Genomic DNA, 13,429 nt, shown 5'->3' with positions numbered 1-13,429 from the left:
AGTGGTTTTTGTTGTTAGGGTGTTAGTGTTTATTGTGGTTAGGGGGTTAATGTTGTTGGTTGTTCGGGGGGTTAGGATTGTTTGTTGTTAAGGGGTTAGGGTTGTTTGTTGTTTGGGGTTTAGGGTTGTTTGTTGTTTGGGGGTTAGGGTTGTTTGTTGTTACGGGTTAGTGTTGTTTGTTGTTACGGGGTTAGGGTATTTTCTTGTTAGGGGTTCAGTGTTGTTTGTTGTTAGGGGTTAGTGTTTGCTGTTAGGGGTTTAGGGTTGTTTCTTGTTGGGGTTTAGTGGTTTCTGTTGTTAGGGTGTTAGTGTTGTTTGTTGTTAGGGTGTTAGTATTTTGTGTTGTTAGGGGGTTAGTGTTGTTTGATGTTAGGGTGTTAGGGTTGTTTGTTGTTAGTGGGTTAGGGTTGTTTGTTGTTAGTGGGTTAGTTTTTTTGGTTTTTAGGGGTTAGGGTTGTTTGTTGTTTGGGGGTTAGTGTTTGTTGTTAGGGGGTTAGGGTTGTTTGTTGTTAGGGTGTTAGTGTTCTTTGATGTTAGGGGTTTAGGGTTGTTTGTTGTTAGGGGGTTAGTGTTGTTTGTTGTTAGGGGGTTAGGGTTGTTTGTTGTTAGGGTGTTAGTGTTGTTTGTTATTAGGGGGTTAGGGTTGTTTGTTGTTAGGGTGTTAGTGTTGCTTGTTGTTAGTGGGTTAGGGTTTTTTGTTGTTTGGTTAGGGTTGTTTGTTGTTAGGGGGTTAGTGTTGTTTTTTCTTAGGGGTTTAGGGTTGTTTCTTGTTGGGGTTTAGTGGTTTTGTTGTTAGGGTGTTAGTGTTGTTTGTTGTTAGGGTGTTAGTGTTTTGTGATGTTAGGGTGTTAGTGTTGTTTGATGGTAGGGGTTTAGGGTTGTTTGTTGTTAGGGGGTTAGTGTTTTTTGTTATTAGGGTGTTAGGGTTGTTTGTTGTTAGTGGGTTAGGGTTGTTTGTTGTTAGTGGGTTAGTGTTTTTGGTTTTTAGGGGTTAGGGTTGTTTGTTCTTAGGGGGTTAGTGTTTGTTGCTAGAGGGTTAGGGTTGTTTGTTGTTAGGGTGTTAGTGTTCTTTGATGTTAGGGGTTTAGGGTTGTTTGTTGTTAGGGGGTTAGTGTTGTTGGTTGTTCGGGGGTTAGGATTGTTTGTTGTTAGGGGGTTAGGGTTGTTTGTTGTTTGGGGGTTAGGGCTGTTTATTGTTACGGGGATAGTGTTGTTTGTTGTTACGGGGTTAGGGTAGTTTCTTGTTAGGGGTGTAGTGTTGTTTGTTGTTAGGGGGTTAGTGTTTGTTGTTAGGGTTTCGGGTTGTTTCTTGTTGGGGTTTAGTGGTTTTTGTTGTTAGGGTGTTAGTGTTTTGTGTTGTTAGGGGGTTAGTGTTGTTTGATGTTAGGGGTTTAGAGTTGTTTGTTGTTAGGGGGTTAGTGTTGTTCGTTGTTATGGGGTTAGGGTTGTTTCTTCTAACGCGGTTAGTGTTGTTTGTTGTTACGGGGTTAGCGTAGTTTCTTGTTAGGGGTTTATTGTTGTTTGTTGTTAGGGGGTTAGTGTTTGTTGTTAGGGTTTTAGGGTTGTTTCTTGTTGGGGTTAGGTGTTTTCTGTTGTTAGGGTGTTAGTGTTGTTTGTTGTTAGGGTGTTAGTGTTTTGTGTTGTTAGGGGGTTAGTGTTGTTTCATGTTAGGGGGTAACGGTTGTTTGTTGTTAGGGGGTTAGTGTTGTTTGTTGTTAGGGTGTTAGGGTTGTTTGTTGTTAGTGGGTTAGGGTTGTTTGTTGTTAGTGGGTTAGTTTTTTTGGTTTTTAGGGGTTAGGGTTGTTTGTTGTTAGGGGGTTAGAGTTGTTTGTTGTTAGGGTGTTAGTGTTCTTTGATGTTAGGGGTTTAGGGTTGTTTGTTGTTAGGGGGTTAGTGTTGTTTGTTGTTAGGGGGTTAGGGTTGTTTGTTGTTAGGGTGTTAGTGTTGTTTGTTGTTAGGGGGTTAGGGTTGTTTGTTGTTAGGGGGTTAGTGTTGTTCTTAGGGGTGTAGATTTGTTTCTTATTGGGGTTTAGTGGTTTTTGTTGTTAGGGTGTTAGTGTTGTTTGTTGTTAGGGTGTTAGTGTTTTGTGATGTTAGGGGGTTAGTGTTGTTTGATGTTAGGTGTTTAGGGTTGTTTGTTGTTAGGGGGTTAGTGTTGTTTGTTGTCAGGGTGTTAGGGTTGTTTGTTGTTAGTGGGTTAGGGTTGTTTGTTGTTAGTGGGTTTGTGTTTTTGGTTTTTAGGGGTTAGGGTTGTTTGTTGTTTGGGGGTTAGTGTTTGTTGTTAGGGGGTTAGGGTTGTTTGTTCTTAGGGTGTTAGTGTTCTTTGATGTTAGGGGTTTAGGGTTGTTTGTTGTTAGGGGGTTAGTGTTGTTTGTTGTTGGGGGGTTAGGGTTGTTTGTTGTTAGGGTGTTAGTGTTGTTTGTTGTTAGGGGGTTAGGGTTGTTTGTTGTTTGGGTGTTAGTGTTGTTTGCTGTTAGTGGGTTAGGGTTTTTTGTTGTTTGGTTACGATTGTTTGTTGTTAGGGGGTTAGTGTTGTTTGTTGTTAGGGGGTTAGAGTTGTTTGTTGTTAGGGGTTTAGGGTTGTTTGTTGTTGGGGTGTAGTGGTTTTTGTTGTTAGGGTGTTAGTCTTTATTGTGGTTAGGGGGTTAGAGTTGTTGGTTGTTCGGGGGGTTAGGATTGTTTGTTGTTAAGGGGTTAGGGTTGTTTGTTGTTTGGGGTTTAGGGTTGTTTGTTGTTTGGGGGTTAGGGTTGTTTGTTGTTACGGGTTAGTGTTGTTTGTTGTTACGGGGTTCGGGTATTTTCTTGTTAGGGGTTCAGTGTTGTTTGTTGTTAGGGTGTTAGTGTTTTGTGTTGTTAGGGGGTTAGTGTTGTTTGATGTTAGGGGTTTAGGGTTGTTTGTTGTTAGGGGGTTAGTGTTTTTTGTTGTTAGGGTGTTAGGGTTGTTTGTTGCTAGTGGTTTAGGGTAGTTTGTTGTTAGTGGGTTAGTGTTTTTGGTTTTTAGGGTTTAGGGTTGTTTGTTGCTAGGGTGTAAGTGTTGTTTGTTGTTAGGGGGTTAGGGTTGTTTGTTGTTAGGGTGTTAGTGTTGTTTGTTGTTAGGGGGTTAGGGTTGTTTATTGCTGGGGTGTTAGTGTTGTTTTTTGTTAGTGGGTTAGGTTTGTTTGTTGTTTGGTTAGGGTTGTTTGTTGTTAGGGGGTTAGTGTTGTTTGTTTTTAGGGGTTTAGGGTTGTTTCTTGTTGAGGTTTAGTGGTTTTTGTTGTTCGGGTGTTAGTGTTTATTGTGGTTAGGGGGTTAGTGTTTTTGGTTGTTCGGGGGTTAGATTGTTTGTTGTTAGGGGGTAGGGTTGTTTGTTGTTACGGGGTTAGTGTTGTTTCTTGTTACGGGGTTAGGGTAGTTTCTTGTTAGGGGTTTAGTGTTGTTTGTTGTTAGGGGGTTAGTGTTTGTTGTTAGGGGTTTCGGGTTGTTTCTTGTTGGGGTTTAGTGGTTTTTGTTGTTAGGGTGTTAGTGTTGTTTGTTGTTAGGGTGTTAGTGTTTTGTGTTGTTAGGGGGTTAGTCTTGTTTGATGTTAGGGGTTTAGGGTTGTTTGTTGTTAGGGGGTTAGTGTTGTTTGTTGTTAGGGTGTTAGGGTTGTTTGTTCTTAGTGGTTTAGGGTAGTTTGTTGTTAGTGGGTTAGTGTTTTTGGTTTTTAGGGGTTAGGGTTGTTTGTTGTTTCGGGGTTAGTGTTTGTTGTTAGGGTGTTAGTGTTGTTTGTGGTTAGTGGGTTAGGATTTTTTGTTGTTTGGTTAGGGTTGTTTTTTGTTAGGGGGTTAGTGTTGTTTGTTGTTAGGGTGTTAGTATTTTGTGTTGTTAGGGGGTTAGTGTTGTTTAATGTTAGGGTGTTAAGGTTGTTTGCTGTTAGTGGTTTAGGGTTGTTTGTTGTTAGTGGGTTAGTTTTTTTGGTTTTTAGGGGTTAGGGTTGTTTGTTGTTTGGGGGTTAGTGTTTGTTGTTAGGGGTTTAGGGTTGTTTGTTGTTAGGGGGTTAGTGTTGTTCGTTGTTAGGGGGTTAGGGTTGTTTCTTGTTACTTGGTTAGTGTTGTTTGTTGTTACGGGGTTAGGGTAGTTTCTTGTTCGGGGTTTAGTGTTGTTTTTTGTTAGGGGGTTAGTGTTTGTTGTTAGGGGTTTAGGGTTGTTTGTTGTTAGGGTGTTAGTGTTGTTTGTTGTTAGGGACTTAGGGTTGTTTGTTGTTAGGGTGTTAGTGTTGTTTGTGGTTAGTGGGTTAGGATTTTTTGTTGTTTGGTTAGGGTTGTTTTTTGTTAGGGGGTTAGTGTTGTTTGTTGTTAGGGTGTTAGTATTTTGTGTTGTTAGGGGGTTAGTGTTGTTTAATGTTAGGGTGTTAGGGTTGTTTGTTGTTAGTGGGTTAGGGTTGTTTGTTGTTAGTGGGTTAGTTTTTTTGGTTTTTAGGGGTTAGGGTTGTTTGTTGTTTGGGGGTTAGTGTTTGTTGTTAGGGCATTAGGGTTGTTTGTTGTTAGGGTGTTAGTGTTCTTTGATGTTAGGGGTTTAGGGTTGTTTGTTGTTAGGGGATTAGAGTTGTTTGTTGTTAGGGGGTTAGGTTTGTTTGTTTTTAGGGTGTTAGTGTTGTTTGTTGTTAGGGAGTTAGTGTTTTGTGATGTTAGGGTGTTAGTGTTGTTTGATGTTAGGGGTTTAGGGTTGTTTGTTGTTAGGGGGTTAGAGTTGTTTGTTGTTAGGGGGTTAGGTTTGTTTGTTGTTAGGGTGTTAGTGTTGTTTGTTGTTAGGGTGTTAGTGTTTTGTGATGTTAGGGTGTTAGTGTTGTTTGATGTTAGGGGTTTAGGGTTGTTTGTTGTTAGGGGGTTAGTGTTGTTTGTTGTTAGGGTGTTAGGGTTGTTTGTTGTTAGTGGGTTAGGGTTGTTTGTTGTTAGTGGGTTAGTGTTTTTGGTTTTTAGGGGTTAGGGTTGTTTGTTGTTTGGGGGTTAGTGTTTGTTGTTAGGGGGTTAGGGTTGTTTGTTGTTAGGGTGTTAGTGTTCTTTGATGTTAGGGGTTTAGGGTTGTTTGTTGTTAGGGGGTTAGTGTTGTTTGTTGTTAGGGGGTTAGGGTTGTTTCTTGTTAGGGTGTTAGTGTTGTTTGTTGTTAGGGGGTTAGGGTTGTTTGTTGTTAGGGTGTTAGTGTTGTTTGTTGTTAGTAGGTTAGGGTTTTTTGTTGTTTGGTTAGGGTTGTTTGTTGTTAGGGGGTTAGTGTTGTTTGTTCTTAGGGGTTTAGGGTTGTTTCTTGTTGGGGTTTAGGGGTTTTTGTTGTTAGGGTGTTAGTGTTGTTTGTTGTTAGGGTGTTAGTGTTTTGTGTTGTTAGGGGGTTAGTGTTGTTTGATGTTAGGGGTTTAGGGTTGTTTGTTGTTAGGGGGTTAGTGTTGTTTGTTGTTAGGTTGTTAGGGTTGTTTGTTGTTAGGGTGTTAGTGTTGTTTGTTGTTAGGGAGATAGGGTTGTTTGTTGTTAGGGTGTTAGTGTTGTTTGTTGTTGGTGGGTTAGGGTTTTTTGTTGTTTGGTTAGGGTTGTTTTTTGTTAGGGGGTTAGTGTTGTTTGTTGTGAGGGGTTTAGGGTTGTTTCTTGTTGGGGTTTAGTGGTTTTTGTTGTTAGGGTGTTAGTGTTTATTGTGGTTAGGGGGTTAATGTTGTTGGTTGTTCGGGGGGTTAGGATTGTTTGTTGTTAAGGGGTTAGGGTTGTTTGTTGTTTGGGTTTTAGGGTTGTTTGTTGTTTGGGGGCTAGGGTTGTTTGTTGTTACGGGTTAGTGTTGTTTGTTGTTACGGGGTTAGGGTATTTTCTTGTTAGGGGTTCAGTGTTGTTTGTTGTTAGGGGGTTAGTGTTTGCTGTTAGGGGTTTAGGGTTGTTTCTTGTTGGGGTTTAGTGGTTTCTGTTGTTAGGGTGTTAGTGTTGTTTGTTGTTAGGGTGTTAGTATTTTGTGTTGTTAGGGGGTTAGTGTTGTTTGATGTTAGGTGTTTAGGGTTGTTTGTTGTTAGGGGGTTAGTGTTGTTTGTTGTCAGGGTGTTAGGGTTGTTTGTTGTTAGTGGGTTAGGGTTGTTTGTTGTTAGTGGGTTTGTGTTTTTGGTTTTTAGGGGTTAGGGTTGTTTGTTGTTTGGGGGTTAGTGTTTGTTGTTAGGGGGTTAGGGTTGTTTGTTGTTAGGGTGTTAGTGTTCTTTGATGTTAGGGGTTTAGGGTTGTTTGTTGTTAGGGGGTTAGTGTTGTTTGTTGTTAGGGGCTTAGGGTTGTTTGTTGTTAGGGTGTTAGTGTTGTTTGTTGTTAGGGGGTTAGGGTTGTTTGTTGTTAGGGGGTTAGTGTTGTTTGTTCTTAGGGGTGTAGAGTTGTTTCTTATTGGGGTTTAGTGGTTTTTGTTGTTAGGGTGTTAGTGTTGTTTGTTGTTAGGGTGTTAGTGTTTTGTGATGTTAGGGGGTTAGTGTTGTTTGATGTTAGGTGTTTAGGGTTGTTTGTTGTTAGGGGGTTAGTGTTGTTTGTTGTCAGGGTGTTAGGGTTGTTTGTTGTTAGTGGGTTAGGGTTGTTTGTTGTTAGTGGGTTTGTGTTTTTGGTTTTTAGGGGTTAGGGTTGTTTGTTGTTTGGGGGTTAGTGTTTGTTGTTAGGGGGTTAGGGTTGTTTGTTGTTAGGGTGTTAGTGTTCTTTGATGTTAGAGGTTTAGGGTTGTTTGTTGTTAGGGGGTTAGTGTTGTTTGTTGTTGGGGGGTTAGGGTTGTTTGTTGTTAGGGTGTTAGTGTTGTTTGTTGTTAGGGGGTTAGGTTTGTTTGTTGTTAGGGTGTTAGTGTTGTTTGCTGTTAGTGGGTTAGGGTTTTTTGTTGTTTGGTTACGATTGTTTGTTGTTAGGGGGTTAGTGTTGTTTGTTGTTAGGGGGTTAGTGTTGTTTGTTGTTAGGGGTTTAGGGTTGTTTGTTGTTGGGGTTTAGTGGTTTTTGTTGTTAGGGTGTTAGTCTTTATTGTGGTTAGGGGGTTAGAGTTGTTGGTTGTTCGGGGGGTTAGAATTGTTTGTTGTTAAGGGGTTAGGGTTGTTTGTTGTTTGGGGTTTAGGGTTGTTTGTTGTTTGGGGGTTAGGGTTGTTTGTTGTTACGGGTTAGTGTTGTTTGTTGTTACGGGGTTCGGGTATTTTCTTGTTAGGGGTTCAGTGTTGTTTGTTGTTAGGGTGTTAGTGTTTTGTGTTGTTAGGGGGTTAGTGTTGTTTGATGTTAGGGGTTTAGGGTTGTTTGTTGTTAGGGGGTTAGTGTTTTTTGTTGTTAGGGTGTTAGGGTTGTTTGTTGTTAGTGGTTTAGGGTAGTTTGTTGTTAGTGGGTTAGTGTTTTTGGTTTTTAGGGTTTAGGGTTGTTTGTTGCTAGGGTGTAAGTGTTGTTTGTTGTTAGGGGGTTAGCGTTGTTTGTTGTTAGGGTGTTAGTGTTGTTTGTATTAATAGGTTAGGGTTGTTTGTTGTTTGGTTAGGGTTGTTTGTTGTTCGGTTAGGGTTGTCTGTTGTTAGGGGTTTAGGGTTGTTTCTTGTTGGGGTTTAGTGGTTTTTGTTGGTAGGGTGTTAGTGTTGTTTGTTGTTAGGTGTTAGTGTTTTGTGTTGTTAGGGGGTTAGTGTTGTTTGATGTTAGGGGGTTAGGGTTGTTTGTTGTTAGGGGGTTAGGGTTGTTTGCTGTTAGTGGGTTAGGGTTGTTTGTTGTTAGTGGGTTAGTGTTTTTGGTTTTTAGGGGTTAGGGTTGTTTGTTGTTTGGTGGTTAGTGTTTGTTGTTAGGGGGTTAGGGTTGTTTGTTGTTAGGGTGTTAGTGTTCTTTGATGTTAGGGGTTTAGGGTTGTTTGTTGTTAGGGGGTTAGTGTTGTTTGTTGTTAGGGGGTTAGGGTTGTTTGTTGTTAGGGTGTTAGTGTTGTTTGTTGTTAGGGGGTTAGGGTTGTTTATTGCTGGGGTGTTAGTGTTGTTTTTTGTTAGTGGGTTAGGTTTGTTTGTTGTTTGGTTAGGGTTGTTTGTTGTTAGGGGGTTAGTGTTGTTTGTTTTTAGGGGTTTAGGGTTGTTTCTTGTTGAGGTTTAGTGGTTTTTGTTGTTCGGGTGTTAGTGTTTATTGTGGTTAGGGGGTTAGTGTTTTTGGTTGTTCGGGGGTTAGATTGTTTGTTGTTAGGGGGTAGGGTTGTTTGTTGTTACGGGGTTAGTGTTGTTTCTTGTTACGGGGTTAGGGTAGTTTCTTGTTAGGGGTTTAGTGTTGTTTGTTGTTAGGGGGTTAGTGTTTGTTGTTAGGGGTTTCGGGTTGTTTCTTGTTGGGGTTTAGTGGTTTTTGTTGTTAGGGTGTTACTGTTGTTTGTTGTTAGGGTGTTAGTGTTTTGTGTTGTTAGGGGGTTAGTCTTGTTTGATGTTAGGGGTTTAGGGTTGTTTGTTGTTAGCGGGGTTAGTGTTGTTTGTTGTTAGGGTGTTAGGGTTGTTTGTTCTTAGTGGTTTAGGGTAGTTTGTTGTTAGTGGGTTAGTGTTTTTGGTTTTTAGGGGTTAGGGTTGTTTGTTGTTTCGGGGTTAGTGTTTGTTGTTAGGGTGTTAGTGTTGTTTGTGGTTAGTGGGTTAGGATTTTTTGTTGTTTGGTTAGGGTTGTTTTTTGTTAGGGGGTTAGTGTTGTTTGTTGTTAGGGTGTTAGTATTTTGTGTTGTTAGGGGGTTAGTGTTGTTTAATGTTAGGGTGTTAGGGTTGTTTGCTGTTAGTGGTTTAGGGTTGTTTGTTGTTAGTGGGTTAGTTTTTTTGGTTTTTAGGGGTTAGGGTTGTTTGTTGTTTGGGGGTTAGTGTTTGTTGTTAGGGGTTTAGGGTTGTTTGTTGTTAGGGGGTTAGTGTTGTTCGTTGTTAGGGGGTTAGGGTTGTTTCTTGTTACGGGGTTAGTGTTGTTTGTTGTTACGGGGTTAGGGTAGTTTCTTGTTCGGGGTTTAGTGTTGTTTTTTGTTAGGGGGTTAGTGTTTGTTGTTAGGGGTTTAGGGTTGTTTGTTGTTAGGGTGTTAGTGTTGTTTGTTGTTAGGGACTTAGGGTTGTTTGTTGTTAGGGTGTTAGTGTTGTTTGTGGTTAGTGGGTTAGGATTTTTTGTTGTTTGGTTAGGGTTGTTTTTTGTTAGGGGTTTAGTGTTGTTTGTTGTTAGGGTGTTAGTATTTTGTGTTGTTAGGGGGTTAGTGTTGTTTAATGTTAGGGTGTTAGGGTTGTTTGTTGTTAGTGGGTTAGGGTTGTTTGTTGTTAGTGGGTTACTTTTTTTGGTTTTTAGGGGTTAGGGTTGTTTGTTGTTTGGGGGTTAGTGTTTGTTGTTAGGGCATTAGGGTTGTTTGTTGTTAGGGTGTTAGTGTTCTTTGATGTTAGGGGTTTAGGGTTGTTTGTTGTTAGGGGATTAGAGTTGTTTGTTGTTAGGGGGTTAGGTTTGTTTGTTTTTAGGGTGTTAGTGTTGTTTGTTGTTAGGGAGTTAGTGTTTTGTGATGTTAGGGTGTTAGTGTTGTTTGATGTTAGGGGTTTAGGGTTGTTTGTTGTTAGGGGGTTAGAGTTGTTTGTTGTTAGGGGGTTAGGTTTGTTTGTTGTTAGGGTGTTAGTGTTGTTTGTTGTTAGGGTGTTAGTGTTTTGTGATGTTAGGGTGTTAGTGTTGTTTGATATTAGGGGTTTAGGGTTGTTTGTTGTTAGGGGGTTAGTTTTGTTTGTTGTTAGGGTGTTAGGGTTGTTTGTTGTTAGTGGGTTAGGGTTGTTTGTTGTTAGTGGGTTAGTGTTTTTGGTTTTTAGGGGTTAGGGTTGTTTGTTGTTTGGGGGTTAGTGTTTGTTGTTAGGGGGTTAGGGTTGTTTGTTGTTAGGGTGTTAGTGTTCTTTGATGTTAGGGGTTTAGGGTTGTTTGTTGTTAGGGGGTTAGTGTTGTTTGTTGTTAGGGGGTTAGGGTTGTTTGTTGTTAGGGTGTTAGTGTTGTTTGTTGTTAGGGGGTTAGGGTTGTTTGTTGTTAGGGTGTTAGTGTTGTTTGTTGTTAGTAGGTTAGGGTTTTTTGTTGTTTGGTTAGGGTTGTTTGTTGTTAGGGGGTTAGTGTTGTTTGTTCTTAGGGGTTTAGGGTTGTTTCTTGTTGGGGTTTAGGGGTTTTTGTTGTTAGGGTGTTAGTGTTGTTTGTTGTTAGGGTGTTAGTGTTTTGTGTTGTTAGGGGGTTAGTGTTGTTTGATGTTAGGGGTTTAGGGTTGTTTGTTGTTAGGGGGTTAGTGTTGTTTGTTGTTAGGTTGTTAGGGTTGTTTGTTGTTAGGGTGTTAGTGTTGTTTGTTGTTAGGGAGATAGGGTTGTTTTTTGTTAGGGTGTTAGTGTTGTTTGTTGTTGGTGGGTTAGGGTTTTTTGTTGTTTGGTTAGGGTTGTTTTTTGTTAGGGGGTTAGTGTTGTTTGTTGTGAGGGGTTTAGGGTTGTTTCTTGTTGGGGTTTAGTGGTTTTTGTTGTTAGGGTGTTAGTGTTTATTGTGGTTAGGGGGTTAATGTTGTTGGTTGTTCGGGGGGTTAGGATTGTTTGTTGTTAAGGGGTTAGGGTTGTTTGTTGTTTGGGGTTTAGGGTTGTTTGTTGTTTGGGGGTTAGGGTTGTTTGTTGTTACGGGTTAGTGTTGTTTGTTGTTACGGGGTTAGGGTATTTTCTTGTTAGGGGTTCAGTGTTGTTTGTTGTTAGGGGGTTAGTGTTTGCTGTTAGGGGTTTAGGGTTGTTTCTTGTTGGGGTTTAGTGGTTTCTGTTGTTAGGGTGTTAGTGTTGTTTGTTGTTAGGGTGTTAGTATTTTGTGTTGTTAGGGGGTTAGTGTTGTTTGATGTTAGGGTGTTAGGGTTGTTTGTTGTTAGTGGGTTAGGGTTGTTTGTTGTTAGTGGGTTAGTTTTTTTGGTTTTTAGGGGTTAGGGTTGTTTGTTGTTTGGGGGTTAGTGTTTGTTGTTAGGGGGTTAGGGTTGTTTGTTGTTAGGGTGTTAGTGTTCTTTGATGTTAGGGGTTTAGGGTTGTTTGTTGTTAGGGGGTTAGTGTTGTTTGTTGTTAGGGGGTTAGGGTTGTTTGTTGTTAGGGTGTTAGTGTTGTTTGTTATTAGGGGGTTAGGGTTGTTTGTTGTTAGGGTGTTAGTGTTGCTTGTTGTTAGTGGGTTAGGGTTTTTTGTTGTTTGGTTAGGGTTGTTTGTTGTTAGGGGGTTAGTGTTGTTTTTTCTTAGGGGTTTAGGGTTGTTTCTTGTTGGGGTTTAGTGGTTTTGTTGTTAGGGTGTTAGTGTTGTTTGTTGTTAGGGTGTTAGTGTTTTGTGATGTTAGGGTGTTAGTGTTGTTTGATGGTAGGGGTTTAGGGTTGTTTGTTGTTAGGGGGTTAGTGTTTTTTGTTGTTAGGGTGTTAGGGTTGTTTGTTGTTAGTGGGTTAGGGTTGTTTGTTGTTAGTGGGTTAGTGTTTTTGGTTTTTAGGGGTTAGGGTTGTTTGTTCTTAGGGGGTTAGTGTTTGTTGCTAGAGGGTTAGGGTTGTTTGTTGTTAGGGTGTTAGTGTTCTTTGATGTTAGGGGTTTAGGGTTGTTTGTTGTTAGGGGGTTAGTGTTGTTGGTTGTTCGGGGGTTAGGATTGTTTGTTGTTAGGGGGTTAGGGTTGTTTGTTGTTTGGGGGTTAGGGCTGTTTATTGTTACGGGGATAGTGTTGTTTGTTGTTACGGGGTTAGGGTAGTTTCTTGTTAGGGGTGTAGTGTTGTTTGTTGTTAGGGGGTTAGTGTTTGTTGTTAGGGGTTTCGGGTTGTTTCTTGTTGGGGTTTAGTGGTTTTTGTTGTTAGGGTGTTAGTGTTTTGTGTTGTTAGGGGGTTAGTGTTGTTTGATGTTAGGGGTTTAGGGTTGTTTGTTGTTAGGGGGTTAGTGTTGTTCGTTGTTATGGGGTTAGGGTTGTTTCTTCTAACGCGGTTAGTGTTGTTTGTTGTTACGGGGTTAGCGTAGTTTCTTGTTAGGGGTTTATTGTTGTTTGTTGTTAGGGGGTTAGTGTTTGTTGTTAGGGGTTTAGGGTTGTTTCTTGTTGGGGTTTAGTGGTTTCTGTTGTTAGGGTGTTAGTGTTGTTTGTTGTTAGGGTGTTAGTGTTTTGTGTTGTTAGGGGGTTAGTGTTGTTTCATGTTAGGGGGTAAGGGTTGTTTGTTGTTAGGGGGTTAGTGTTGTTTGTTGTTAGGGTGTTAGGGTTGTTTGTTGTTAGTGGGTTAGGGTTGTTTGTTGTTAGTGGGTTAGTTTTTTTGGTTTTTAGGGGTTAGGGTTGTTTGTTGTTAGGGGGTTAGAGTTGTTTGTTGTTAGGGTGTCAGTGTTCTTTGATGTTAGGGGTTTAGGGTTGTTTGTTGTTAGGGGGTTAGTGTTGTTTGTTGTTAGGGGGTTAGGGTTGTTTGTTGTTAGGGTGTTAGTGTTGTTTGTTGTTAGGGGGTTAGGGTTGTTTGTTGTTAGGGGGTTAGTGTTGTTCTTAGGGGTGTAGAGTTGTTTCTTATTGGGGTTTAGTGGTTTTTGTTGTTAGGGTGTTAGTGTTGTTTGTTGTTAGGGTGTTAGTGTTTTGTGATGTTAGGGGGTTAGTGTTGTTTGATGTTAGGTGTTTAGGGTTGTTTGTTGTTAGGGGGTTAGTGTTGTTTGTTGTCAGGGTGTTAGGGTTGTTTGTTGTTAGTGGGTTAGGGTTGTTTGTTGTTAGTGGGTTTGTGTTTTTGGTTTTTAGGGGTTAGGGTTGTTTGTTGTTTGGGGGTTAGTGTTTGTTGTTAGGGGGTTAGGGTTGTTTGTTGTTAGGGTGTTAGTGTTCTTTGATGTTAGGGGTTTAGGGTTGTTTGTTGTTAGGGGGTTAGTGTTGTTTGTTGTTGGGGGGTTAGGGTTGTTTGTTGTTAGGGTGTTAGTGTTGTTCGTTGTTAGGGGGTTAGGGTTGTTTGTTGTTTGGGTGTTAGTGTTGTTTGCTGTTAGTGGGTTAGGGTTTTTTGTTGTTTGGTTACGATTGTTTGTTGTTAGGGGGTTAGTGTTGTTTGTTGTTAGGGGGTTAGTGTTGTTTGTTGTTAGGGGTTTAGGGTTGTTTGTTGTTGGGGTGTAGTGGTTTTTGTTGTTAGGGTGTTAGTCTTTATTGTGGTTAGGGGGTTAGAGTTGTTGGTTGTTCGGGGGGTTAGGATTGTTTGTTGTTAAGGGGTTAGGGTTGTTTGTTGTTTGGGGTTTAGGGTTGTTTGTTGTTTGGGGGTTAGGGTTGTTTGTTGTTACGGGTTAGTGTTTGTTGTTACGGGGTTCGGGTATTTTCTTGTTAGGGGTTCAGTGTTGTTTGTTGTTAGGGTGTTAGTGTTTTGTGTTGTTAGGGGGTTAGTGTTGTTTGATGTTAGGGGTTTAGGGTTGTTTGTTGTTAGGGGGTTAGTGTTTTTTGTTGTTAGGGTGTTAGGGTTGCTTGCTGTTAGTGGTTTAGGGTAGTTTGTTGTTAGTGGGTTAGTGTTTTTGGTTTTTAGGGTTTAGGGTTGTTTGTTGTTAGGGTG

This window comes from Elephas maximus, chromosome 13 (genome assembly GCF_024166365.1).
Source record: "Elephas maximus indicus isolate mEleMax1 chromosome 13, mEleMax1 primary haplotype, whole genome shotgun sequence".
Taxonomy (NCBI): domain Eukaryota; kingdom Metazoa; phylum Chordata; class Mammalia; order Proboscidea; family Elephantidae; genus Elephas; species Elephas maximus.
This window is presented reverse-complemented; position numbering follows the sequence as displayed.